This window comes from Musca domestica, unplaced genomic scaffold (assembly GCF_030504385.1).
Source record: "Musca domestica strain aabys unplaced genomic scaffold, Musca_domestica.polishedcontigs.V.1.1 50, whole genome shotgun sequence".
Classification (NCBI taxonomy): Eukaryota; Metazoa; Arthropoda; class Insecta; order Diptera; family Muscidae; genus Musca; species Musca domestica.
In genome coordinates, this window is record NW_026712347.1 from 2,569,452 (window position 1) to 2,596,428 (window position 26,977).

General features: G+C 34.5%; 1 protein-coding gene across 2 annotated transcripts in view; it reads left to right on the plus strand.

Annotated features, from left to right (window-relative positions):
• The first annotated feature begins 8,080 nt into the window (after positions 1–8,080).
• The window catches only part of LOC101887417 (sodium-dependent nutrient amino acid transporter 1), a 44,901-nt gene continuing 26,004 nt past the window's right edge, over positions 8,081–26,977 (plus strand). Inside the window, exon 1 of one of the 2 annotated variants that reach the window (XM_059128403.1) lies at positions 8,081–8,949. The gene's annotated coding sequence lies outside the window, so the exon portion shown is untranslated. The remainder of the gene's footprint in view (positions 8,950–26,977) is intronic. The other variant, XM_059128402.1, reaches the window with a different exon arrangement.

The following is a 26,977-nucleotide window of genomic DNA, read 5'->3' on the forward strand; positions in this document are numbered from 1 at the left end:
TGGCCATCCGAAACTGCATGGCTTTTGCAATGTGCGGTAACCCCCATTCAAATGTGCGTGATGATCGGGCGATAATTACGACCTGCCGACAATTTTGCAGTTTTTTGGTCCATTTCAACCCCTAAATATGTGGCGATCATCTCCAAAAAGAGTAGGCTTATATTCTGACCCTCATCTTATCCCCATACAAAATTTCGTAAGGATCGAGCCATAAATGAGATCTGTATATGATATCCTGATATCCTAACTACTTAGTTTTGTTAGCTGTAGAAATATTACCAAATGTTTAATTCGAAATGAAAATATGCCAAAAATATGACAAAATTGAAAAAATATGAGAAAATTTTACAAAATCAATATTTCCATCTTTAGAGAGATATTTTTATGCGATTTTTTTAGACGGTTTTTCTTTCCTGCCAAGAGGCCATTCTAAATAAATGAGAACTGTCGAAATCAGTTCAGCCGTTCTCGACATATAAGAGATCTTTCAAGCATATCTTCTTTGATAGACATATTATCGCACATATTTTGCTATATATCCGATTTGTTGGATAATAACATCAATGTAAAGGTCAGAAATAACCTTGTAATGGCTTTGTGATTTCGCCGGGATTTAAAATATTCACGGTTTAATGAAAAATTTTGATTTCTTTTCAACACAAAAGATATGGTCTATTTTACCCGCTAAATATTATCCGATGACCACCCAAATAGGTAGGTTTCTTCCCCGCCCTAAACTCTATCTACATGCGAAATTTCGCGTCGATTGGTCTATAATTGCGACCTGTATAGCTACTGCAAAATTCGACATATTTTCAGTATTTGGTCCATTTCAACCCCTAAACATTTGGCGATCATGTCCAAAAGCAATAGGGTTCTATTCTGGTCCAAGCCCCGCCTACATTCTAAATTTCGTGAAGATCGGTCCATAATTACGACCTGTAGAGTGATTACAAATTAACATGGACAGACGGACAGACTGACAGACGGACGGACGGACATACATAGCTAGATCGACTCAGCTCGGCGAGCTAGGAAGATCCATATATACTTTCCTATGTGGGAAACCAATATTTCGAGGTGTTACATAATTTTTGGCCCAATCAAACTTATAATACCTCCAACACATAGTGTTGTAGGGTATAAAGACCGCTTGATTTTTCTACCCTTCACTATAAAAGGAAGAGGATATGAAATTTGCTCTTCTATTTGGAACATCTCAAAATATTCATCTAAGACACCATAAGGTATATGTAGTCAGGGTCAGTGAAAAATGCTATGTCGATAGGGCCATTTCACTAAGTTTTAATCACAATAGAGTTCGCCTTATTATAGACAGGCCTTTAAAATATTGCATATGTATTCATATAACGTCGGTGATATTTGGTATTGAAAATTAAATAAATCATTTAGATATAGCCTTCGTATAACAATTTCATCTGATTGTTATTATGTCTTTGTGCATTTCTTTGTAACATGGAGAAGAATCCGAGATAGACCCATAGTTACTTTTGAGGATCTTCATAGAATCACTTTCTGAGTCTATTTATGCATGTCAGTCCGTCTGACCGTCCATGTATTTTTGTGAACAAAATGCAGGTCGCATTTATTATCAGATTGTGATGAAATTTTCCAAGCAATATTTGTTTGGCCCAAGGACGAACCCTATTGGAATGGGTGAAAATCGGTTCAAATTTAGATATAGCTCCCATATACATCGTCAACCGATTTCGGGTTAATTGTGCACAAAATGGCCAATACCAGCCCAAATGGATTGAATTTTGGCGCATCTGACCGAATTCAGTATAGAAGCAAGTACATAAAATTTGCTGAAAATCGGTTCAGATATCTCCCATATATATCCGATTTGGGGGTTTAAGTCCCTTACATGCGTATCACTCCACAAGAATGATATTTGGTACCAGACAACTCATTGAGCTCAAAAATATTTTTGCTAAGTCTTATATCTTTATCCGATATCAGGTTTTTTGTGCACCGAATGGTTAATATCAGCGCAAATCGACTGAATTTTGGTAATTTCAACTGAATTTATCCTAAAAACAAATACTTCAAATTTGGTGAAAATCGATTTAGATATAGCTATAGCTCCCATATATATGTTTCATCCGATTTGGTGTTAAATTCCCTCACATACGTAATATGCACACCACAACAACAATCTTTGATATCAGAAAACAAATACAGCTCAGAAATTAGAGTATAAAATTGGGCAAGATCGGTTCTGATATGGATATATCTCCTACATACATATATTCAACCGCATACATATGTTTTCCGGTTTTTTGTGCACCAAATGGCTAATATTAGTCCAAATGGACTGAATTTTGGCACATCCGATGGAATTGATACTAAAAGCAAGTGCTTTAAATGTTGGTGAAAATCGGTTTAGATATAGCTATAGCTCCCATATTTATGTTTCATCCGATTTGGCGTTAAAGTTCCTCACATGCGTAATATACACTCCACAACAATGATATTTGATACTGAGCATCAGATACTACTCGAAAATACCTCTGCATTATTTTATCGAGATCGGCTCAGATTTTTATATAGCTTCGATATATATCTTCGTCCGATTTTACGGTAATTGCTCATCATATATGTCATATCAGCCCAAATTGAATAGATTTTTTCATATTCAACAAAATTTTACCATTTGGCGAAACTCGGTCCGGTATATCTATTGCTCCAATAAAAATTTTTTTATACAATCCTTATTGAAGCCATATCATGCATGGTATGATCTACTTCACATAAATATCCAATATAAACTTTTTTTGTCACGGGACCCACCTAACTTTTGACATTTCCTTACTGGTTTACGGTACCGCTCGATATTCGGAATTAGATTTTCCCAATATTTCAAATTTGAAATAATATGAAAATCTAATTCCGAATTGCGACAAATATATACAAAACTCTGTCATCGGTTGTGTAAACTATTATGAACAAACTTTTAATCGAAATCAAAAGAAAATCTGACTAAAATACCGAATATATGAAGATCCATTACAAACTAGAATAGAAGAAAAATAGAATGCGTTTTGAAAGTTAACATGACAATGTAGGTTACTATGTTCGAAAGATAGCCTGATTACAACAGACAGACAGATATCGCAAGATCGTCTTAGAATTTTACGCTGATCCAGAATATATATACATTGTAGGGTCTATTATAAATATTTCGAGGAGTTACAAACGGAATGACAAAGTTAATATACCCTCCATAGAATGGTGGAGGGTATAAAAATATCAAAATATTTCACAAAATTATTCGTCTTAAAACTCTTCTATACATTCTGCCTTCAAAAAATGCATCCAAAATATAAAATTACAACAGTTTTGTGCCAAAATTTTGACCTAAGCATAGGTCGAACCATTTTCAATGTCAATCATCCTTAAACACAGGATTTTTTTGGGATTCTTTATGAGTATTTCGAGATTTTGCCAAATAAATAAATATTTCCTCTAGCCTATAATGGACAGTATACTAAAAAATCATTGGTTAATAAGTGTATCTTCCAATTCCGGTGAAAATTTAAGAAATTTTTATCAAACACGTTAAGAAAGCGCCATCTATTTTTCAATCAATGCACTTTTATATGTCTGATAATTGCAATCAAATTCGGCCGGACACAACAAGATTTTCACGATAACATAGAGACATCTATACAATACGTACTTAAACAAGAACATTCGAAATGTATGCCGCTTTTAAAAAAAACATGAGAATAAAAAATCAAATACAATGAAAGAATGGGAAATAAATTAAATAATGCGTCTAAAAGTTTTTTGGTTAAAAGCGATATTAATTTTAATATTAAGCAAAATTATGGAACTGTTAGCGCTACCTGTTGTTAAGGTGGAACAATACTAATGCCAACTTTGTTTCAATACTAAAGTAATCACTGGGAACGGTCTTATCGACCATATCTACGGAAATATTATCGTTAGTATTGCCATTCATGATTTAAGGTCACTATTTGTAGGTAAGACTGTTCAACCACCCTACGTTTTTTGTTATTGGCAATACCATCATTTGACATGAATTATATACCGTAAAAATTAAATTTAAAGTATTAAAATGAATGGTCAGAAAGAGACAAATCCCACAAAATTTATAGTTTACATGATCTTTTCTGTCTTTTGAAATATTATACATATGACACAACCTCCCGAAACTAGGTATTTCGATGGTTTCAAAAATTATCTATATGATTCCGGGTTTTGATATCGCCTTGATATAACGATACTACTTTATACTTGTTATTTGACGAGTTTGGTTACATTTTTAGGCAGAATTTTGTAATATGGTACAAATGCTTCTATAATGCTAGACTTCGGCACATATTTGTAAGTGTAAATGGTGGAGTGTATTTAAAGTCCGATCCGGATGAACTTACCAACTTCTGAGTGACATTTATTAATTAATTGCCAAGAACATCGCAATAACTAAAATCAGGGGGCATTTTTATACAAGAACTGTACCATATTTATAATGAAATTATTTATAATTGATAAATGTTTAACCCTACAACACTATGTGTAGGGAGTATTATAAGTTTGATTGCGCCTAACATTATGTAAAACCTCGAAATATTGGTCCCGACATAGGAATATGGACCTTCGAATAACGCCGTGCTGAGTCGATCTAGCTATGTATGTCCGTGTTAATTTGTAATCACGCTACAGGTCACAATTATGGCCCGAATCGAACGAAATTGATGATGGAAGTGGGGGTAGGGTCAGAATAGAAGTCAGAATAGAAGTCTATATTTTTGGTGGGTTGAAATGGGCCAAGAACATAAAAATTTCCTGATACAGGCCACATTTATAAACGAATCGACGCATGCATGGAGTTAGAGTTTAGGCTAGGCAGATTTTGGACGGTCATCGGACAATATTTTGCGAGTAAAATAAAGTATAACTTTTATGTCAAAAGAACAAAATATATGTAAATTTCCATTAAACCGCAAATATTTTAAATCCCGGCCAAATCACAAATACATTAAAAGGTCACTTCTGTCCATTACAGTGATGCTGATAGCCAAAAAATCGGTTATATATCAAAATAGGTACAATATACATGTAAAAGAAATATATCTTAGTTATTCCGCTTATAAGTCAAGAGCCCCTGGACTTATCTTCACAATCCGCATCAATTCGGAATGGTCTCTTGCCGGAAAAGAATCAAAGGAGAAATAAATTGATGAAGTATCGTGAAAAAAATATGCCAATTAAAAAGTGAATATTTTTTTCAATGTTTTCATTTTTTTATCGCATGCGATTTTTTCAATTTGACTTACAATTTTCAATTGCATATTTTGTAAAGTTTATCTACACCCCGCAACACTATGTGTTGAGGGTATTATATACAAGTCGCAATTATAATCTGATCTTCATGACATTTTGCATGGGGTAGGGTTAGGAGCAGATTTAAAGCCCATTGTTTTTGAAAACGTACATTTAGGGGTCAAACGAGCCAAACAATTAAACATTTTCCTGATTTTGCAGTCGCTAATACTCCCGGCCAAAAACCTAAGGGTAACATCTGGGCAGGGCTCTATGACATTATTTCAGAAATCTTTCAAAATGGATTTGGGCATAAGGGGGCTTCCAACATATTGTAGTATTGTATTTGCTTATTTATTTTTATACCCTCCACCATAGTATGGAGAGTATATTAAGTTTTCCGTTCCGTTTGAAACACCTCGAAATATACATTTTAGACCCTACAAAATATATAAATTCTTGATCAGCATTCTATGTCGATATAGCGATGTCTATCCGTCTGTGGAAATCACTCTAGCTTCCGATCAAATTGAAGTTGATTGATAAAATTTTACTCAAATGCATATTATGTCTGCAGGACTTTTGGTATTCAAAATCGGCCATGTTCTGTTATAGCCCCCATATAACGGTACCTCCCGATATTCGGTATTTTGATGATTTTAGCAAAATCATTCACCAGAATTGTTTCAAATTTCGTATTAGAAGTTCGTAATGGATACTACAGCCCAAGACAGAAAATTGTCTGTGCAGGTCCACGTCTTCGTATAGCCCCCATATAATGGTACCTCCTTATATTCGGTATTTTGATGACTTTAGTTACATTATTCACCGATTTTTTTTTCTAAGTATAGCATTTGAATATTGTAATGGCTTATGACAAAAGTTACCTATGAGGTCCGTGTCGTCGTATTGACCCTAATATAACAGCTACATTCGGTATTTCTAAGATTTTAACAGATCTTTTAACGGATTTTATTGTTTTTGAGAACTGCCAAATTCGTTCCAAATGGTGGAGGGTATTCAAAGTTCGACCGGCCGAACTTACAGCTTTTTTACTTGTTTTATTTTACGTCCCTTCATTGTCTAGTTAATATTTCTTGGTACTTCCTCAGACATCTTTTATAATCACTATCAAGGAAGAATATCATTAAAACCAGAAACAGTGAGACATAATTATAGAATAGTTGAATTTTGCTTCAAAGTGTCACTTTACTGCTGCTAGGACAAGTATGAAGATCGACAAAGATTGTCATCCCACATTTTCAGTCACATTTGCAATAGTTTCATTAAAGGCAATTTGCCAGCGTAAGTTTTCGTTTTGGTAAAGAATCTATATAAGAGGCATCGTCGACTTTTTGGATTTTTTCCAATATAAAGGATATAAAAATCTCTATTTATATATGATTATGCCCAAGAGGTTAATAAAATTTGTCTTCTTTGGTAAATTTTCGGAAAGCGTCAAAAATAAGAGATTAGGTTTTATTTCTGCAAAATATGCCACTAAATATTTTCTATATGAAAATAATTTTTATTCAAAAATTCGGCCATGTAGAGTATTGTCATGATAGGGATTCGCATTATTTATTTATTTGTTTGAATTTTTCAACAATTTAACAAGGCTTAAGTTGAATTTAGGGCTATACTCGGATTGACTTGAAATTTTTATCACAGGTACTTACAAAAGTTCTAAAGTTTAGAAAAAATATGAATCGCGTAGCTGGAGTTGGAAATACCCCATAGGGAAATCTTAAACAGCCCCAGAAGAGAAACTCAAAACCCGGCCGAAGGATGTCTACTTAAAGGATAGATACATATTAATGGAGAAAATCTCAATTAAATTATTTGTATCGCCAATAGCTTCTGAAGTACAAGAGATGTTAGCACATTCGGCATCATTTTGATAGGCAAGTGTATAGACTGTTATGTAGTATGTAGATCATAATACCCCATAATGAGTCCATTATGGGGTTTTTCAAAAAGTTTCGGTACAACCACATATGATCACTTCTGGGATAGGTATTTCCGAAAGCTTTCATGTGATACCTATTTACATGTCAGTTTTGTAGAACCGGATAAAACCGGGATTTTGTATCCGAACTTTCGGTTCGAATAACCGGGAAACCGAATATTTCTGAAATAGTCCATTTCCGAACTCGTTCCATGTTTCATCAATATATTACGATTTATCAATCTAATACTTTATTGGAGACCCAGTCGTCCTGCCAAACTGACGACCCTGGCAGCATCAATTCCAAATATCCTGAGACTTTTCTCCTCCAAAGAGATATAGGGTCTAATCCCTTTATTTCGATGCGGCACATTTTGGCCGTATTAAATTATATATAATCTAAAAAAATAATTTCCCGAATAAAGAAAATTTAGAAAAATGTTTGTTTTGCCCTGACCTATTTAAATTCATGTCACATTGGCAACCATAGAACAAAAGAACATAGAAATATCTCGTCTATACAACGACAACCTAGAGGGCTCTCCAGCTATAAAAATGAAACAAGTAAAAAATACCCACAGACATACTCAAACCTTCGTCGGCACTTCCATTGGTATCCATGCCACAGGTTAGCTCTTGCTCACTTCAGGGTTTCTTTTCTACTGGCACTGGCAATGATGACGATGATGGGGATACTCACACACACTGGCAAACAAAAATACATGCACACACACTCACACGAGGTATGAAAATGCTGGGCTAGCGCTACTATAATAAAGGTAGGTGGTATCCACAATTGGAGCTTAGTTATGATTTGAACTCGTACCTGTGATCGTCGTCGTCGATCGTTTTGAAACGAAACTAAAGCTGAACAAAAGAAATAATAAAAAAAAATATATATATAAAATAAATGAAAAGAGAACCAGTGAAAGAAAAGCAAACCAAAAAAAAAAACGCAAGTGATACGGAAGAAAATGAAACGGAAACAAACGGAAATCAACTTTCAAATGTAAAAATTGTTTGTTGTTTTAATTAAATTCTAAACAAACAAAGAGAGAAAGAATAGCTACAGAAAAAATCGTTGTTTTTCTTAATTAATTGTTAATTAATTGTTTACAAAAGCAGTATTAACTGGAATAAGAAAAAAAGTGACATACGCACACCTGTTATACAACCAATTGTTTTAAAATATCTTTTAAACATATTAGCCAAAACAAAAATTAATTAACCAAAATAAGCAAAAAATCACCAAAAAGTTGCAGAAAACAAAAAATCAGTTAATGTTATTGTGAAGCCTCGAACCTTTTGTTAACTTTTGGTTTAAATTTAAAACAAAACTCAAAACAAAAAGAAAAAAAAAAAAACAAACATCCAACATACCATCATCCAACAAAAGCGGTTACAACCGGATTCATCTTTGCCATCGATTTAAAGCCATTTGGTGAACCTTGATTGTGGTTGAAAACCTTTTTAATTTTTTGCTGTGCTGTATTGTCTTGTCTTTTTTTTTAATTTTTTAATTCACGAAAAAAAAGTTGAAAACACCACGAACTTCTTCTTAAGATTTTTATATTGTTTTGCGAAAACAAACAGCAACAGAGCAGAGCAGAGAAACACCAGCGGCCAAATCCAATTTGAAAAAAATCAAAAACTCATTCTGCAGACAAACCGGCATTTAAATTAAATAGGTATGAATGATTATAATCTCTATTCGCTAGAATCTCCAAAGAGAAAACCATTTGAATAGCTGCAAATTTATTTAATCGTTGTTTTTCTTCTTTCAAAATAACAAAACATCTATCATCATCTTTGGAATATGTGATGGCATGTAAAATTCCAATTTTGAAAACCCACTTACTAGAAACAATCATCTTTGAAAAATTTTGTTGACAACGTAACAAAAAAATAAAAAAAACGAAAAAAATATTGAAAACAAATTTAATAAACGTGAGAAATTCAATGGGTTATTCGCTGTGTTTAAGTGTCACATCGTGTGTGTGTGTGTTGTGAATGAACCTAAATTTTAAATTTGTTTACGATTTTTTAGTTATTGAGTGTTAAGAAAATATTTAGTTTTCGTAAATATTTTCTTAGAACCCGTTATACAATTAGAAAACTGGAACAAAGAGCTCCCTGAACTATTAAATAAAATTTCGTGATAAGTTAAAGGTGGTATGAATCATTAGAGCAGAATATTTGGACCTCAAAATCAATAGAATTTTGAGAACACTTAAATTTTGCAAATAGCTATAAAATAAGACAAACACACTCCCATCTTTGGATACTTTTTAAAATCTCTTTTTCTTTTAAATACATGCCATTTCAAATTAAATATTCTTAAAATATTATTTATTTTATTAAAATAAATATTAAATATATTTTTTATTAATAAATATTAAATATTTTTATTTTATTTTTATACCCTCCACCATAGCATGGTTGTCATTGCGTTTGTAACACCTCGAAATATACATTTTAGACCCCACAAAGCATATATTTTCTGGATCAGAATTAAATTCTATATCGATTTAGCAATGTTCGCCAGTCTGTCTGTCCGCCTGTCTGTGGAAATCATCCTAGCTTCCCAACGAATTGAAGTAGGATAATAGAAGTTTACTCAAATGTGTATTTGGTCTGCAGGACTTTTAGTATTGAAAATTTGCCATATAGGTCCACGTTTAGGTAAAGTCCCTATATTATGTATTTTTATAATTTTAGCGACATTATTCACCGAAATTGTTTGAAATTTCGTATTTAAAGTTCGTAATAGGTACTACAGCCTGTGATAGAAAATTGCCTATGCAGGTCCAGGTCTCAACAGGTCTTCGTATAGCCCCCATATAACGGTGTTTCCCAGTATATGGTATTTTGCTAATTTCAGCGACATTATTCACCGGAATGGTTTCAAAATTCATAGGTAAAGTCCGTAATAGGTACTACAGCCTGTGACAGAAAATTGCCTATTCAGGTGCAGGTCTTAGTAGGTCTTCATAGCCACCATATAACGATATCTCTCTATATTCGGTATTTTGATGTTTATGCGACATTAGGCACCGGAATGGTTTACAATTTCGTAATTGCACTTCGTACTTCCTACTAAAGTCTGTGACAGAAAACTGTCTAAGCAGGTACAGGACTTCGGATAGCCCCCATATAACGATAACTACCTATATTCGGTATTTTGATAATTTAGTTAAAAATTTCACCGATTTTTTTTTCATGTTTCGAATATGAATATTATAATGGCTTATGCCAAAAGTTGTCTATGCAGGTCCACGTCCCTGAATAGCGCCCATATAACGGTAACTCCCGATATTCGGTAGTTTGATTATTTTAGCGCATTATTCGCCGGAATTATTTCAAATTTTGTATTTAAAGTTCGTAACGGATACTACAGCCTATGCCGGAAAATAGTCTATGCAGGTCCACGTTTTATAACTCCATGGTACCTCCCTATATTCAGTATTCTGATAATTTTAGCTTCATTATAAACATATATTTTTCAAGTTTCGCATTTGAATATTGCAGTAGCTTATGACAAAAGTTGCCTATGCAGGCCCACGTCGTCGTATAGACCCTAATATAACGGCTATATTCGATATTTTTAAGATTTTAACAGAATTTTTAACGGATTTTATTTTTTTGAAAAGTGCCAAATTCGTTCCAAATGGTGGAGGGTATTCAAAGTTCGGCCCAGACGAACTTACTGCTTTTTAGTTATTAATAATAGTATCCACCAAATGACCACCACGAAACTTTGCATAACTAAATTGAAAAAGGTTGGTCTATATCCACCATGGCTTCACAGGAATCAAGCCTAGCCATCTACATTCTAAAAATTTCCTTTGATTTAAAATCAAAACAGCTAACTAGGAGGTTGTAAATCAGCCGAGTGTGGTTTTTAATAGAAATTACCACCACACACAGTTTTTTGTACAATACGTCGAATTTTAGGTTGATCTGGTAAATCAATAAAGAGATTTAATCTACAGGAGGCCAGCAAAAGGTATATTGTATTTATACCCTCTGCCATATGGCTACAGAGAGTATATATTATTTGATAAGACCAAAACCTGCATCATCAAAATAACAGTTTTAGACCCTAAGTCTCTTTGGGCCAAATCCAGGGCATTTGGAGTCGATCTAGAGGTGTCCGACCGGCTAGCTGTTGCGCAAGATAACTCTCAAGTATCCGCTTTGATCCATACTTGATACGTCTTAATATATTGTCAAACTTAGATTGAGTTCAGAGACGTGTAACATCGGTCTAAGCTTTATGGTACCTCCTCCACAAAAGGTAAAGACAATAATTTATCTCATAGAGAGAGAAAGGATCATTCCATTTTGTGCAAACTTTCCAAATCCTAATATTTCCATCATTGCTAGGTCAGGTGCGAAAATGGACAATTCCGGCCCACTCCATCCAGTACCTCCGCCACAAATACCAAAATTACACGCATCACATTATTTTTTTTAACCCAAGGTCTGCGGTAGAGATGGAATATATCGGTCCACTCCTTCTAGTACCTCCCCCACAAAGAGTCAAAATTTTGAATATCCATGAAGCTCATAAAACTCGAAATTAACATCCAATTACATTCCAGACTTGGTACATCTTAATATTTTCATCAACACAAGATATTTTGTTAAGATGGTAGAAATCGCGCCATTTCTTCTGGTACCTATCCCACATTGGGTTAAAGATTTTGAAAAACAAAAACCTCAAAGAAATTTCGCTTTCATCTCACTCTTTTCAAATTGTACACACTCAAACATTTTTGCGAACACAAAATCTGCTGTGAAGATGATTTATATCTGCGAACCACTTCTGGTATCTCACCCATAAAGGACAAGGTGGTCAGGGTATTATGTCTTTGTGCATTTGTTTGTAACAGGCAAAAGGAAGCGAGATAGACCCATAGTTCCTTTTGATGATCTGCATAGAATCACATTCTGAGTCGATTTATGCATGTCCGTCCGTCCGTCTGTCCGTCTGTCCATGTATTTTTGTAAACAAAGTACAGTTCGCATTTAATGCTCTATCCAGATGAAATTTTGCACAAATCATTTGTTTGGCCCAAGGACGAACCCTATTGAAATTGGAGATAATCGGTCGAAATTTAGACATAGCTCCCATATATATATTCGTCCGATTTGCCTTGTATTGTGCACCAAATGTGTAATATCAGTCCGAATTGTATGGAATTTTGCACGTACGATCAGATTGGAATATAGATTGAAATATTGTACGTCAAATTTGATTGAAATCGGTTCAGATATAGCTATAGCTCCCATATATATTGTTCATCCGATTTGCTATTTTTGTCCTCCGCAGCCGTGATATGCACCCTGTAACAATAATATTTGGGGAAATATATCAAATACAGCTCAGAAATACATTTGCTAAATTTGATCGAGATCGGTTCAGATTTGGATATAGCTCCCATATATAACTTCGTCCGATTTACCTTTGATTGTGCACCAAACGTCTAATATTTGCCCAAATTGGATGAAATTTGGCACTTACGACCGAATTGAGTCTAGAAGCTAGTATGTCAAATTTGGTGAAGATCGGTTCAGATATAGCTATAGCTTCCATATATACTGTTCATCCGATTTGTCATATTTGTTACCCACAGCCGTAATATGCACTCCGTAACAACGATATTCAGGAAAATATATCAAATACAGCTCAGAAATATCTTTGCCAAATTTTAACGAGATCGGTTCAGATTTGGATATAGCTCCCATATATATCTTTATCTGATTTCAAATTAATTTTGCACCAAATGGGCAATACAAGTCCTAATTTAAAAGATACAAATGCTTCGGCATATTTAGTTCTTTGAACTTTAAATTATAATTATAATCATAATGTGTATGATTGAATTTTCCCATAACAACTTTTAATTGTTATGCGCAGCTCTACTAAATTAGCAAAGTGGTGTAGGGTATCATAAAGTCAAGCCCCGCCCGACTTTAAGACTTTCTTTACTGGTTTTATCTGTATAAGATGAAGTATAAAAATGTTATACCTCGGTCGGCTATATCTGGTATCTTACGTACATTTTAAAATTTTCTTAAAATTATCACATAAATAACCAATATAATCCAAGCCTCCACGGTCCATTGGTCCACTCCTTCAGAACCTACTCCATAGAGGGTTCTCAATTTGAATAATTGTAACAGAAATGAAAATATATTTAAAAAATCGAACATTGACTTTGTCGGCACAACCGACTGATACTTTTGAACTTGTTTGGCTATATATTGAAATAGAAATCTACAACCTGCGTCAACGACCCTTGTAAAACCTTGGCATACAACAATATTTTTAGAGACTTTCTAAACCCCTCAAGAACAAGGAACATCTTGTTTTTAGAAACTTATTCAAGTTCAATAGAAAAAACCTAATGGCCGGAACTCATTGATGTGAATAGTTACGGAATGTTAACAAAGCCAAGCACAAAAACGCTTGTATCAAATGTCAAGCACGAAAGACGCCGATAATTAGAGAAAAAATAAAGAAAAAAAAAAATACTTAAAGCTGTCAAACTATTTTTGGAAGTGCTGCGCAGTCGCAACGATCATTAAACGGGCTGGTATGAGTCATCCACAATTAGAGAGAATTATGATTGCTGATTATGTTCGCATGTACATGTGTAGAAATGTATGAACACATGCGGTTGATGGTGTCTTTTTACGAATTACATACTTACTACCGCTCTGTGCCGTTTATGCCATAATTGAAAGTGTTTGCGGTTATGTGTTTTATGGGCTTTTCTTACGACCCATAACTCTGTTTGGCTGGGCGATCTGTTAGTCAAATGAATTTTTTTATGTTTGACGTTGGGATCCCGTATTTTAATAGGTACCTACTTGGCTTTTTTTATTTACTTTGTAGAGATTTATTTGTGGTCTGGGTCTATTCATTCATTCACTCACAGCCGACTTAACCTGTTCTTGTAGTTGGGCAGACAGTCAGTGGCTTTAATTTCTTAACATATTTAACCATTTAAACAAATGGGTAACTAAACAACAAACAAATAAATAAATGTTGATATATTGTAACGGTTTTAATGTGAATTTGGTCGTGACGTGTTAAATTGTTGTATTACACGGTCGGCGATTTGGTAATCCAAACACGTTTATTTATTTCTTTTGTGTTTTTTGGTTCAAAACATTTTTGTGAATGAATATGGTAACCTTTGGCATCTGTTGATATTTGATTTTTTTTCAGTTTTTTTTTTCAATAGAGTCTGATAACCACCAAAACAAAGAGTTATTTGTATTTTATGATTCGCTATTATTGTTAAAATTTATTCATAAAAAATCAGTGTTATCATCAAAAGGCTTGTTAGAACTGGGCTATGTTTATAGCTCCAATCTCAACTATCTTTATTTTCTAGGTTACCTTATCTGAATGGAAGGTTTCTCATAAAGTTTCAATTAAGTTTTAAATTATGTGCTTGTTATTTTTTTATTTGGAATCTCGTGATGCAAATACATATATTTTGAAAAAAAAAAATGCAAACGTAATGGACCAAAGGTCAATCGGACGTAGTGCAACTAGTTCCGCCTTATCGTGAATTGATAAGATGGTGTTAATCTAGATATGAGAACTTTTATGAATGGATCTAAAGTATTTTGGGATAATAGACTATGTTTATATGTCTTGGCGGATTTGTATATGTGGTACTTTTGACAACGACTTGACAATAAACATAGGTGTTTTTGAATTTCAAATCATAATATGCCTTTTGACAGCAAACTGAGTTGTCAGATGGGCTTTTTGGCCGATTTTATATAGGCCATGGTTCAAATCAATTTATACATGATTTTTTATACCCTCTACCATAATATAGAGGTTATATTAAGTATATAATTCCGTTGGTAACACCTCGAAAAAATACATTTTAGACCCCACAAAGTTTATATATTTTTGATCAGCATAAAATTCTATGTCATTTTAACGATAACCGTTCGTCTGTCTGTCAGTCTGTGGAAATCACTCTAGCTTCCGAACGGATTGAAGTAGGCTGATGAAATTGTACACAAATGTATGTTTCGTCTGCAGGACTTTTGGTATTGAAAATGGGCCATGTAGGTCCACGTTTTGGTATAGCCCCATATAACGGTACCTCCCGATATTCGGTATTTTGATGATTTTTGCGGCAATATTCAACGGAATTGTTTCAAATTTGGTATTTGAAGTTCGTAATGGGTACTACAGCCTATGACAAAAATTTTTATATGCAGGTACACGTCTTCGTATAGTTCCCATATAACGGTACCTCCCGATAGTCGGTATTTTGACAATTTCAGCAACATTATTCATGGGAATCGTTTCAAATTTCGTATTAAAAGATAATAATGGGTACTACAATTTCGTATGCAGGTCCACGTCTTCGTATAGTTCCCATATAACGGTATAACGGTGGTAGTTTTCGGATTTTTTTTTTTTTTTGAAAATTTTTAAGTTCTCTCGAAATGGTGGAGGTTATAAAAAATTTGGACAGGCTGCTATTTTACTTTTTTTTTTTGCAAAATTACAGAAAATCCCACTTTCAATTGCATATCAGACACACCCATTTTCACATTTTTGGAAATATTTGAGTTGAGATTCCTTGGAATTTATGCATTTTAGGAATACAAAAGATTTTTCGTCATAAAATTTTACGATGGGTCTAGGAATACACCAAAGCTCCAAAACTGACCTTTAAGACGAAAATCGTTAAAAATAACAAATAAAATCGCATTAAGTTTGGCCTGGCCGAACTTCTAATACCCTCCACCATTAAGTAAAGGAAACATTTTTATACAAAAGTATCTGAATTCAACTGCAAGCCCAAATGTTTTACTTTTGAAGAACAAATAAAACCATCATTATACCGAATATCCGGAGGTACCGTTATATGGGGGCTATACGAACACGTGAACCTATTTATACAATGTTTCGCCACCGATGCTAGAAACCATTATGACTTACAAATACCAGTTTTTAGACATATTTATGACAATATGTGGCTAAAATCAAACAAATACAGAATATCTGGAGTTACTGTTATATGGGGGCTATCATAAAACGTGGACCAATATATATCATTTTCAATACCAACCATCCTAGACGCAATACAAATAACTGTGGCAAATTTTAAAGCTCTACGACAAATATTAAGGAATTTTACAAACGGATATACCCTCCATTCCAAGGTGGGGGGTTTAACAACATATTTTAGGATTAAAGTCGCACTACATCTGAGTTTATGCAAAACTGTTCCTGAAAAATAATTTTATGGGGTTGACGTCAAAGACAAAAATATTCTACGTGGAATTTCACTATAAGTCGCCAAGGACAAGACAACAAAATATGGATAATTTTTTTTCCAAAAAACATAATAAATAAGAAGGTTAAGTCAGGCATTCTGAGTCGATTTATGCATGTCCGTCCGTCTGTCCATGTATCCAGATGAAATTTTGCACAAATCATTTGTTTGGCCCAAGGACGAACCCTACTGAAATTGGAGATAATCGGTCAAAATTTAGATATAGCTCCCATATATATCTTCGTCCGATTTGCCTTTTATTGTGCACCAAACGTGTAATATCAGTCCGAATAGTATGGAATTTTGCACGTACGATCAGATTGGACCTCAAAATAAGTATGCCAAATTTGATCGAAATCGGTTCAGATATAGCTATAGCTCCCATATATATTGTTCATCCGATTTGTTTTTTTTTTTTTTTGTCCTCCGCAGCCGTAATATGCACTCTGTAACAACAATATTTGGGCAAATATATAAAATGCAGCTCAGAAATACATTTGGTGAATTTTATCGAAATCGGTCCCGATTTGGATATAGCTCCCATATATAACTTCGTCCGATTTACTTTTATTTATGCACCAAACGTCTAATATTTGTCCAAATGGTATGGAATTTGGCTCTTACGACCGAATTGAGTCTAGAAGCTTGGTGAAGATCGGTTCAGATATAGCTATAGCTCCCATATATACTGTTCATCCGATTTGTTATATTTGTTATCCACAGCCGTAATATGCACTCCGTAACAACGATATTCAGGGAAATATATGAAATACAGCTCAGAAATACATGTACTAAATTTTATCGAGATCGGTCCCGATTTGGATATAGCTCCCATATATATCTTTATCCGATTTCAAATTAATTGTGCACCAAATGGGCAATACAAGTCCAAATTTAAAATATACAAATGCTTCGGCATATTTATTTCTTTGAAATTTAAATTATAATTATAATCATAATGTGTATGATTGAATTCTCCCATAAAAACTTTTAATTGTTATGCGCAGCTCTACTAAATTAGCAAAGTGGTGTAGGGTATCATAAAGTCGGCCCCGCCCGACTTTAAGACTTTCTTTACTGGTTTTTTATATAATCCTTATCGAAGTCACATCATACACTGTAAAGCAATGTTATTTGGTTCATATTTGTCGATATATCGACTCAAAATTTCCTGAAAGGTACTCTGGTAAAGGAAATCATTGATGAATCATTTTTCAAACAGACTTAACCCTCTGTAAAGAACCCACATAATTATTTTTCGAAATGTTTCTTCTTGTAAAGGCTAAGAAAATTTTGCCACGATGGTACTAAAAGTAAGAATACTAGGAATTCTGGCTTAAGTCATTGGCTGGTACTTTTTACTAAGGTTTTTTACATTTTCTCTCAACCACACGGTCTGATAGATATTTAAAATTTTTGGATACTAATTAATCATTTGATACATTTGTATCTGTCAAAAACACGTCAAGATCAAAACCCGATATCAAAAAGTACAAAAAAATTATAATTTTTAATTGTATATACTTTTTTATATCCACGAGCAACCTTAGACAGATTGTGTACTTTCTGAAATTATTTCTCAGCATTTATGATTATATCACTTCATAAAGTTTCCGCGAGATAAATGTATATGATTTATTTGGAGTGTTTCAGAATGATATTCAAAATATAATCTCTGGGGAAAAAGAAATAAAACCCTGCACACAGCATTGGGAAATGTTGTAAGCCAACCATGAATTCTGATGCTTGCCTCGTTATCTTTACAAGTCATCATCATCAACATCTTCGCCATAATTTGTCACTTATTGTCAGTTTATTTGCAAACAAAAATGTTCCTGCCTGCCCATCTGATGACGCTGAAGTGAGAAAAGTGCTATTGTCGGGGGAGTTTTTTATATATGTTTTTTTTTTTTAATTAATTAAAATTCCAACAACAGCTGATTTTGCGGTTAAAATTTTCTGGGATTTTTTCTTTCCGTCTGCTCTCTTTAAATATTGAAAGAGTTGTTGGCAGACAATAAGGTGTTATTTAATCACGACGATAATGGTTGACAATATTTGTTGTTCTTGTTGCCGTGGTGGTATTTTTTTTTTTTTTTTTCATTTCGCATTGATATATCATTTCGTTTTGTCTTTAATAACACAGAAAAAAATATCTTTGACATGCGATGCGTCATAAATGGCTTTTTGTGTTCGAAATTAATTTGAATAATTAATAGTTGATACTTGAATTCGTAGAATGCTTGTTTTATTTTTGGCTGGCAAAGAAACTGGAATTTAACCCATTGGGGGGGATTTACACTTAAGAGTAGCCAAAAAAGTATGAAATGAAAAGTTGGCTTTTAGGGTTGGGAAGTACCTTACGGAAGTGAAATTAATTTATTTGGATTGATAAAAATTATGCAAAATCTACATTTTTATAATCTCCACAATAAATAGTATGGAGAGTATATTCAGGTTAATTTCAAAAATGAGCTATATCGATCCACGATATCGTATAGTCCCCATACAATGATGCCCCCGATATTGGGTATTTTGACGATTTTAGCCACATTTTCAATGGAAATGACTTAAAGTCCACACAAGGAGTCCCTTCTGAGTACTTAACCCCCTGAAAGAGAATTGTCCACATAGGTTCACGATATCGTATTTCCCTTATATAACTGTACCCCTCGATATTCGGCATTTTGATGATTTTAGTCATATTTTTCAATGGCATTGTCTGAAACTCTATACAAGGAGTCTCTGTGAGTACTTTACCCCCTGGATTTTCCTCCATAAAATGGTGCTCCCCGATATTCGTTATTTCGATGATTTTAACCACATTATTCAAAGAAATAGTCTGAAAATCTACACCAGGAGTTCCCTTTGATTATTATTAACCGGAATTGCGTCAAATTTCGTATGTGAAGTTCTTAATGGGTTCTACAACCTATGACGGAAAATGGTCGCTACCTCCCTTTATTCGGTATTTTAAGGATATTAGCGACATTATTCACCGGAATTGATTTTTTTAACCCTTCACCACAAAGGTATATTAACTTTGTCATTCAGTTTGTAACTCCTCGAAATATTTATAATAGACCCTACAAAGTATAAATATTCTGGAAGGGGTTTTTGTTGTAACAGACAAAACCAACTTACATGGTTATGCTACTTCGTTCAGGTTGAACGAAAGCATAACAAGTGGAAAAAGATGAAAATGTTTATAAGTGCGGTTGTAAGATTTAGAAGACTTTCCAAAAGAATTTTAGTTTTATATAATTCTTTGGTTCCTCTTCTATTGAGCTTACGATCTCGTCACTTGGGTAAAAAATGTTTTTTGTCATAGAAGTTATTTTTAAAATAACTTCTGGGGAGAATATCCCAGACAAAAACAAGGGAACTGATGAGGATTGGTGGCTCTTTCCGAAACCTAGGTATTCCCTGCCTTACCACCTGGTAAACATTACCATCGTTCTCCACTAATAAACAAACGTTGTTTTTACAAAAACAACAATAAAGGGATAAGCCTGACCATTTTGCAACAACAAAATACTACGGTATCCCGAACAAACAAGCCACACTGTTCTATTTATAGACAAGGCACGGTCGACGAAGGGGTTTTTGTTGTAACAGACAAAACCAACTTACATGGTTATGCTACTTCGTTCAGGTTGAACGAAAGCATAACAAGTGGAGAAAGATGAAAATGTTTATAAGTGCGGTTGTAAGATTTAGAAGACTTTCCAAAAGAATTTTAGTTTTATATAATTCTTTGGTTCCTCTTCTATTGAGCTTACGATCTCGTCACTTGGGTAAAAAATGTTTTTTGTCATAGAAGTTATTTTTAAAATAACTTCTGGGGAGAATATCCCAGACAAAAACAAGGGAACTGATGAGGATTGGTGGCTCTTTCCGAAACCTAGGTATTCCCTGCCTTACCCCCTGGTAAACATTACCATCGTTCTCCACTAATAAACAAACGTTGTTTTTACAAAAACAACAATAAAGGGATAAGCCTGACCATTTTGCAACAACAAAATACTACGGTATCCCGAACAAACAAGCCACACTGTTCTATTCTGGATAAGCGTAAAATTCTAAGACAATCTATCTTTCGAAAGAATTGGCCCATTGCATAAATAGACCATGTCGGTCCACATCTTTTTATAGCACAGATATAAAACGGTAGCTCCCGATATTCGGTATTTTGATGATTTCAGCAATATTATTCACCGGAATCGTTTCAAATTTCGTATTGGAATATACAAGTGGGTACAACAACCTATGGAAATATATGTATATGTATGGAAATATATGCAGGTCCACGTCTTCGTATAGCCCTTATATAACGGTACCTCCCTATATTCGGTATTTTCATGATTTTAGCGACATTATTCACTGGAATTGTTTTAAAGTTGGTATTTGTAGTTCGTAATGGGTACTACAGCTTATGACAAAAAATTTTGTAAGCAGGTCCACGTTTCCGTATAGTCTTCAAATAACAGTTTTCACTTAAGTGGTAGTCTCGGAAGTTTTTTTTTTTTTTTTTTTTTTTGAAATGCTTCAAGTTTCTTCCGAATCGTGGAGGGTATTAAACGTTCGGCCCGGCCAGACTCAGCTGCTTTTCTTTTAATCAAACTTGAAGTTCGGAATCGTTACTACAGCCTATGACATTTGAGCGGTATTTTTAGACTAATTTTTTTATATTCTTCAACTTTTTTTTTCGAATGGTGGAGGCTATAAAAGGTTCGGCCGGGCCGAACTTAGCTGCTTTTTTACTTGTTATGAAATACATATTTTTTTAGATAAGTATTTTTACCCTACACCACATAGTGGAAAGGACATTACGTCCTTATGTATTTGTATGTAACAGGGAGAAAGAAGAGAGATAGACCCATAGTTACTTTTGAGAATCTTTATGGAGTCGACTTATGCATGCCAGTCTGTCTGTCCAACCATGTATTTTCGTGAACAAAACTCAGGTTGCATTTATTATCCGATTCGAATACAATTTTTCAAACAACAAGTGATTGGCCCAAGGTCGAACCCTATTGAAATTGGTGAGAATCGGTTGCAATTTAGATATTGCTCCCATATATATCATCATCCGATTTCGGGTTAATTATACACCAAATGTCCTAATTTTTATCACATCCCGCCGAATTCAGTCCAGAAGCAAGTACATCAAATTTAGAGAAAATCGGTTCAGATATAGCTATAGCTCCCATATATATGTTTCACCCGATTTGAAGTTTAAAGTCCCTCAAATTCGTATATGCACTCCACAAGAATGATAGTTGGTACCAGATATCAGATATTGCCTAGAAATACCTTGCCAAATTTAAACAAGATCGGATCAGATTTGGATATAGCTCCCACATATATCTTCAAACGATTTCGGGTTGATTGTGCACCAAATTGCCAATATCATTCCAAATGATCTGAATTTTGGTACACCCGAACAAATTCAGTCTAGATGCAAGTTTATCAAATTTGGAGAAAATCGATTCAGATATAACTATAGCCCCATATATATGTTTCATCCAATTTGGGGTTTTAAGTCCCTCACATTCGTAATATGCAATCCACATGAATGATATTTGGGGCAGACAAATTATAGAGCTCAAAAATACCTTTTACAAATGATATCGAGATCGGATCAAATTAGGATATAGCTCCCATACCTCTTCAACCGATTTCAGGTTAATTGTGCACCATGTGGCTAATATCAGTCCGAATGATCTGAATTTCGGCACATCCGAACGAATTCAGTCTAGAAACAATTACATCAAATTTGCAGAAAATCGTTTTAGATATAGCTATAGCTCACATACATATGTTTCATCCGATTTGGGGTTTTAAGACCCTCATATGCGCATTATGCACTCCAAAACAATGATATTTGATACCGGGCATCAGATTTTGCTCGAAAAAGCCTCTGCCAAATGTTATCGAGATCGATTCAGATTTTTATGTAGCTTCGATTACATCTTTATCCGATTTTACGGTTATTGCTCTCTATATAATATTAGCCCAATTTGAATAGTGTTTTCCATATTCAACCGAATTTTAGCATTCGGTGAAACTGGGTCCGGTATATCTAATGCTCCAATAAATATTTTTAATATAATCCTTATTGAAGTCATATCATGCACTATATGTACAGCAATGTTATTTGGTCCATAGTTGGTATGATCTACTTCACATGAATTCCTAATGTAAACTTTTCCGTTACGTGAGCTCTACGAAATACGCATAGTGGTGTAGGGTATCATATAGTCGTCCCCGGCCGACATTTGACCTTACAGTTTTATATTGGTTAATGTATGTTGATACCAATTAAATTATCTGAAATGGTTTTAAATCCATTCGTTTTTAATAATTAACACTCCACAAATACTTTACCCTTTTGTTTCGTAAAAGAACTACATAAATTCTGTCTGACAGCATAAAACTGGTTGAAAATGTTGTTGAAAACTTGTCACGTGTGGTGTAACAATGACGCAGGTGGTTGGTAAAATACGTTATTGTAAATTCGAATTTCCAATGAGAACAGTAAAATTTATTTCCTAGAACGATAAATGTATTCCAATCCAAAGTGGAATAAATAAAAATTTGGAAAAAATGACTCATTTTTATATTTTATCTTGATGGCATCTTAGTATAAAATATTTGTCAAAAATTAGCAAATGGCAGCTACTTTGTCAGTGAAAAGTACACCTTAAAATTTTAGTTTCATTCGAACAATTCGAGTTAGGACTTTTTATACTCTCAGTCATATGACAATAAAGGGTATACATCATTTGATACGACCAAAACGTGCCTCATCGAAATAACGAGTTTAAACCCTAGGGCTCTTTGGACCAAATCCGTTTCAGGACATTTGGAGTCGATCTAATGGTTTCCGTCCATCCGACTGTCTGGCTGGCTGGTTGGTGAACACGATAAATCTCGAAGGGAGTATCTGATTTGGTCTAAACTTAGTACATCGCAATATGTGTACCAAAATTTAGATCAAGTTCGGAGATGGCGATTTCGATCCACTCCTTCTGGGACCTCCACCTCAAAATATAGAAAATATTTTATTGCACAGAAAGAGAAAGGATGATCTAATCTTGTTCCAACTTTGCAAATCCTAATATTTGCATCAGTGCTAGATCAAGTGCGAAAATAAACAGCATAGGTCCACTCCATCAAGCACCTCTCTCACAAAGGGTCAACATTTTGAATAATTTTAACTTTTATAAAATGTGGTGTAAGTGTCCGATGGTCTTCAAATTAAACACATCACAATATTTTTATTAACCCAAGGTCTGGTGAAATATGCGGGTCCACTCCTTCTGGCACCTCCCCCACAACGGGTCAAAATTTTGAATAACCAAAACGAGCATAAAATCCGAAATAAGTAATTTTTAATATCCTTGAAGCTCATAAAACGAGAAATTAACATCCGATTCCATTCAGACTTGGTATATCTCAATATTTCCACCAACACAAGATCTATTATGAAGATGGTAAAGATGAGACCATTTCTTTTGGTACCTCCCCACATGGGTTTTAAGATTTTGAAAAATAAAACGCTCAAAGAATGCGAAAAATTTCAGGCATGAAGAGGATATATAGGGTGAGATAAAAAACTGGAACAAAGTCAAGCGCCAAAATTTTAACTTTTTTTCTTAATTTTATTGAATGAAAGCAAAAAAGGTCGGAAGTAGCATCAAATTTTAAAATAAGTTTAGATTTGTTTAAATTGATCACCTTTGACACGATTTATGGCCTTCAAACGGCCAATGAAACCGTCACACGTTGCCCGAATGTTGCTCTGCGGTATGCTTGCGACACTTTGGTATTTTTTAGTGTCAACCTTGCTTTCCAAAATACTCCAGACACAATCGTCCAACGGATTGGTATCCGGAGATTTTGGAGAGAGATTGTGCGCTGGAAATGAAGCGAGGAACATCATTTTGTAACCGTTCTTGGATGGCGCGTGCTGAGTGGGATCGTGCTGAGTCCTGTTGGAATGTTCAAGGTCTGCGGCCAAAATGTTTGCGTGCCTAACGTTTTAATGCATCCTCCAGAATATTTTCGCGATAATATTCGGCATTTATTCTGATGCCACAGTCGATTAATACTCGCGGACAGCGACCATCGACTGTTATGGCGGCCCACACCATCACCAAGGCCGGCGCTTAAGTTCTGGTGGCCAACTGAAGGTGCACATTTTTAGCTGACCTCTTTGGCAAGTAAACACGATCATTTTGTTTGTTTACAAACTGCTGGACAACGAATGTTTTCTCATCGGAGAAAAGCAAATTCGGTCGGTCACCACTTTAGGCCAAGCGAAACAATTCTTTAGGTCTTGAATCTATTTTCTTTCTATTGAGGTGTAAGTTCTTGCACTTTTTGAAATTTCAATGACTTTACCCCGAACTAATTTTTCAATATTTGCCAAATGAAATATTGCGATATGTTAAGCTCACGAGTCATTTTTCGGCCACTGCGACGCGGTGCGACGATCAAGTCGTTTCTTTATTTTCCGAACCATTTCTGCTGATGTTGCGGTTTTCTTCCGTCCACTTCCTTGACGTCGGGCTACGCTTTCAGAGCGATGATACGAGGCTCAAAAGATTTATTCACATTTAAATGCTGGACTGCTCTAACGATAGCCACTTGTGGTTTTCCAGCCAAATATAAAGAAATCATACTATCACGCTTAAATTCAATCACGAATAACATTTTTTCTGGAAAATTCTCACCAGAATGCTTTTGTACGCTTGTAAACAATATAATGAGCTGTCAGTGCAATAATTTTAACAGCTGTCGGACGAGTGGCTTAGAAATGACAGCAGTCTGAAGTTGGTTGCAGTTTTTTCATCTCAACCTGTATGTCTGCAATCCCTCCTGGTACCTCACCTACAAGGATTCACCACCACCTATACCCTCCACCATAGTATGGAGGGTATATAAGTTTGTCATTCCGTTCGTAACTCCTCGAAATATACATTTTAGACCCCTCAAAGTATATATATCCTTAATCAGCATAAAATTCTATGTCGATTTAGCGATGTCCGTGCGTCTGTGATGATTTTAACGACATTATTCGCCGGAATTGTTTCAAATTTAGTACTTGAAGTCCGTAGTGGATATCACAGCCTATGAAAGAAAATTGTCTGTGCAGGTCCACGTCTTCGCATAGCCCCCATATAAAGGTACCTCCCGATATGCGGTATTTTGATGATTTTAGAGATATTATTCACCGGAATTGTTTCAAATTTGATATTTGAGATTTGTAATCAATAATACAGCCTATGACAGACAATTGTCTGTGCAAGTCCACGTTTCGTATAGCCCCCATATAACGGTATCGCCCGATATTCGGTATTTTGATAATTTTAGCTACATTATTCACCAATTTTTTTCAAACTTCACATTAGAATATTGTAATGACTTATGACAAAAGTTGCCTATGTAGGTCCATGTCGTCGTATAGGCCCTGATATAATGGCTACATTCGGGATTTTTAAGATTTTAACCGAACAGTGTTTGGCTTGCTTGTTTGGGATACAGGGAATACCTAGGTTTCTTCGTTCAGGTTGAACGAAAGCATAACAAGTGGAGAAAGATGTAAATGTTTATAAGTGCGGTTGTAAGATTTAGAAGATTTTCCAAAAGAATTTTCGTTTTATGTAATTCTTTTGTTCCTCTTCTATTGAGCTTACGATCTCGTCACTTGGGTAAAAAATGTTTTTTGTCATAGAAGTTATTTTTTAAAATAACTTCTGGGGAGAATATCCCAGACAAGAAACAAGGGAACTGATGAGGATTGGTGGCTCTTTCCGAAACCTAGGTATTCCCTGCCTTACCCCCTGGTAAACATTACCATCGTTCTCCACTTATAAACAAACGTTGTTTTTATAAAAAAACAACAATAATGGGATTTTGCTGACGATTTTGCAACAACAAAATTTTAACCGAATTTTTAATTTTTTGAAAATTGCCAAATTCGTTGCAAATGGTGGAGGGTATTCGGCCCGACCGAACTTACACCTTTTTTACTAGTCAGTATTCTTATCTATCATAACTTGCTATATCTAAATATTTCTCATTTATATCATATTTATTTAGGTCCGATACGAAATGGCCAATATTGGCCCATTCCTTCCATAGAGGGTCAACAATTTGAATAATCATAATCCAAATAATTGGTAACAATCGAACATTGACTGAGGGTATACATTTGTCGGCAAAACCGACTGATACTTTTTAACTTGTTATGTTTCGAGTTAATGATTGTAATTCTCTTTGGTAAAATCTTTAGATTTGAATTCTTAATTGCTTCAATGGCCCCGACAATTTTTGCTGGCTTCTTTGATGTAGTATTTGTTGTCTTACATATCTATTCAAT